The 3,807-nt window shown below is 38.5% G+C and overlaps 1 pseudogene; it reads left to right on the forward strand.

Moving 5' to 3' along the window:
• Positions 1–3,607, forward strand: part of LOC107670307 (solute carrier family 15 member 1-like) — a 12,187-nt pseudogene extending 8,580 nt beyond the window's left edge.
• The last annotated feature ends 200 nt before the right edge of the window (positions 3,608–3,807 follow it).

Here is a 3,807-nt window from a genome sequence, read left to right on the forward strand (position 1 = left end):
GCACAGCATCATCTTTTAGTTTCAATCTTTCTGAAAATCCTGTGTCGAATTGTGCCTTGTTTGTAAATGAGTCCGTGATAAAATGAAGTGAACAAAGGACCAAGTTCTTACTGACACAGTCTGGATCTTCATTAAAAATAAAGACCATCCACTCTTTCCTAACGTTGGGATCAGAAGGAAGGCAAAGCAAATACTATTTTTTCCACAACTTGGCACTGCACAGCGTCTTGTTGTCTTCGCAGCATCTTTATCGTTTGGTTTCTGCGTAGATCTGAGTGTTCGCCTCTCTCGTAAACACTATATGCGTGAATCGGGGGGCAGGGCTAAACAGGCAGCGATGTAGAAACAGGCGTTGATGATCTTCTGCGGAGGCGGTGCTTATCCACACTATTACATCATAGAGTGACACATTCCACAAGCTGTCGTTTTAACAAGACTGGCTTCAATATAAGCTGTTCTTAAACTAAAAAGAAAGTTTTGAGTTCTGAAACTTACAGGATATTCTTATAGTACAATGACTTCTTATATGTCAAAAGATCAAGGCAATTTTGGTTTCTCAGTTCATGACCCCTTTAATGAACAAACAGGTTCATGGCCTGGTAAAAACATTAGAGTAAAATATAACTGAATAATATAGCAGTGAAACTGACACTGACCTTTCTTTTTTCCTCCAGGAAGAAGACATCAAGTCCAAACCAAGGGAAGGGAAGAATGCCATTAGGTAGGACTTTAAAATTGGTTTAACTGCTCCTTAAAACCAAACTTTCACTGAATGATTTCATGTCTCACAGATTTGTGAATGGCTGGACAGCAGATCTGAATATCACCAACCTGGATTCCATCGAACCATCAGCCACTACAAACTACACACTGGTGAATCAGGGGAAGTGAGTTTTTCCGAATTTTCATTCATGTTTAATAAAATACTTTAATTGCCAACATGCTTTAACTTGTTAACAAAGTTGATAATTGCTTGTATCAAATTACTTTTTAAAGTCAACATGAAATCATTGTCTCTTCTTACTTACTAATGACGTTTTACTAACTCTTAGCATTCCCATTCATCTCAATAGCAGTTGCTCAGCTGGAGCATGCAGCCCTGAAAAGACACAACCTAAATGCTGCCACATTATCAGATATTTTCTTTTTGGAAAAAAATAAGCTGCTTGTATACATTGTAATTAGAGGAATTCACTAATTACACTGTTTGCACAAACAGCACTTATTATTTTCAAAAGTTGTTTAGTAATAAAAAAAATTGATAGTCTTGGTCCCGGTTTCTGATTGGTTAATACAGTGTTCTCACCATGCTAAAATACGTGGTCTAAGTGCCACATAATGTGCCCAGTGACATGCAAAACTAGAATTATTTCTAAGTGAAACCAGTTATTGAAAAGGAAGAACTGTTAGCATTCCCATTCATCTCAATAGCGGTTGGTTAGAGATGGTTAGAGAGTCAGACTCGTAACCCAAAAGTTGCGGGTTCGAGTCTCGTACCGGCAGGGATTGTAGGGGGGGGGAGGGAATGTACAGCGCTCTCTCCCACCTTCAATACCACGACTGAGGTGCCCTTGAGCAAGGCACCGACCCCCCAACTGCTCCCCGGGCGCCACAGCAAAAAAAAAAAAAGTGTGTGTTCACTGCTGTGTGTGTGCACTTTGGATGGGATAAATGCAGAGCACTAATTCCAAGTATGGGTCACCATACTTGGCCACATGTCACTTCACTTCACTTCAGTTGCTTGGTTGGTGCATGCAGCTGTGAAAATACACAACCTAAATGCTGCCATATTTTTGGTCCTTTTTTCATAATCCAGTCAAGTGCCATCCTACTTTTTTTTTTTTTTTTTTTTTTCTTGTCAGTTTAAAAAAAAAAAGGCACATTATGGGATTAAAATGAGTTTTGAATACCACTTCAATTTGACTTGAATAAATCCTTGTGTCTTAAAGTGTCTTAATGGTGTCTGATTGCTGTTGGTTTCTCTTCTAAGGCGGGATTTCGTGCTCAGACATGGTGAACAGTGGTGTGAGTTTTCCCGGAAGTTTGGATTCGGTGCCTCATACACCTTTCTCATCCCCAGCACTGTGTTCTCCTCTGATGTGTGTACTTTAGTAGGAGTTTTTATATAGTCCTGATATTGTGTCTTCTGGTTTATATGTGCATGTGTGTTTTTGTGTGTGTGCAGTGTAGATAGACTATAATAGAAGTTGAGGACATGAAGCCCACATGGCTCTGCAGATTCCTCAGTACTTCCTCATTACTTCAGGAGAGGTCATGTTCTCAGTCACTGGCCTGCAGTTCTCATACTCACAGGTACAACAACAGGATTGGTTAATACAGCGTTCTCGCTGTACTAAAATACATGGTCTAGATGCCACATAATATGAATTAGATCTAAGTGATACGGATTATCGAAAAATAAAAAAATGTAGGGTGAGACTAGGTTTTTGATTGGCAAGTTTTTTTTGCTTTAATTTAAACAATAATTGAATACAGAATATAGATTGCAGACAACAAAAAAAGCCAAGGGGTAAAATCAATGGGTTCAAACATAGCTAAACATAACACATAATGCCTAAATAACTAGATACATGATTTAAAACACGATTCAGATCAAACAGTCCATGTTTTAATAGTTTTTTTTTTCTTTTAAAATGGCTGGAGGCAGATTTGAACATACATTTCCAATCAATTGCAAGAAAAGGGTGAGTTTTGAGCTTACGAGATGATTGGATGACTGGCATATACAGTACATCACCAGAGAGAAGTTTTAAACTTTTTTTAGTTTTTTGGGCCAAATTTTCATTATTAGATTTACAAAACAAAAACAAAAAGTAAAGCTGTATATCATCCTGAAGAGCAAAAGTCAAAAACCACAACTTGTTTAAAATCACAGATGGAACACATTTTTTTAATTTAATATTGTTGACAATATCACTAAACCTAGTCCTAGCAAATATTGTGTGGTATTAATAGTGTATTCTTCACTGGAATATTTAATTTGACATTTGCAGACTGCAAAGATAATTCTCCGAACAATACGCTCCGAACACTTCCCTCTCAACAGCTGTATTTCCATGTCTTTAGGCTCCAAAGAACATGAAGTCAATGCTGCAGGCCAGCTGGTTGTGCACCAATGCTGTGGGAAACATCATTGTGCTGATTGTGGCAGAGCTAGGAAAGCTTCCTAAACAGGTGCTGCATATGAGCTCATGTCCTAACACACACACACTACACATATTCAGCTAGGCTGCATGAATATTCTCATACAGGCTGGGAACAAAATAAATGACAGAATTTTTGTGAAACATTCCTTTCATGACTCTGTGCTGTGGGCAGAGTATGTGCTGTTTGCGTCACTGCTAGTGGCTGTGAGCATCATCTTCTCCATCATGGCTTATTTCTACACCTACATAGACCCAGCGGAGATTGAGGCCCAGATCAGGAAAGAGCAAGGGCTCGAGCCAGAAGAGACAGAGAAAGAGACACTAGAAATTGAGGGAAAAGATGAAGACCAGAAAAATGAGCAGGAGGTCAAACAAACCAAGATATGAGATTTGTGAAGATTGGATGAATTATGCTAATATCTACGCTTTAGTGCCATATTTATTATTAAAAGACTGTGAACAGACATACTGATGATATGTTCATCCATCGTTGTTAAATTCATTGTGACCGTTGGCTAAGACCCCACTGAGTGAATCAGATGTAGCAAGAAAAATGTAAAAACCTTCGGTCATGATATCTTTAGATATGGTTTATGATGCAGATGGACTCTGGTTCCCTTTCGATACTTCACTTCGTACT

Source organism: Sinocyclocheilus anshuiensis, unplaced genomic scaffold (genome assembly GCF_001515605.1).
Source record: "Sinocyclocheilus anshuiensis isolate Anshui unplaced genomic scaffold, SAMN03320099.WGS_v1.1 scaffold732, whole genome shotgun sequence".
NCBI lineage: Eukaryota > Metazoa > Chordata > Actinopteri > Cypriniformes > Cyprinidae > Sinocyclocheilus > Sinocyclocheilus anshuiensis.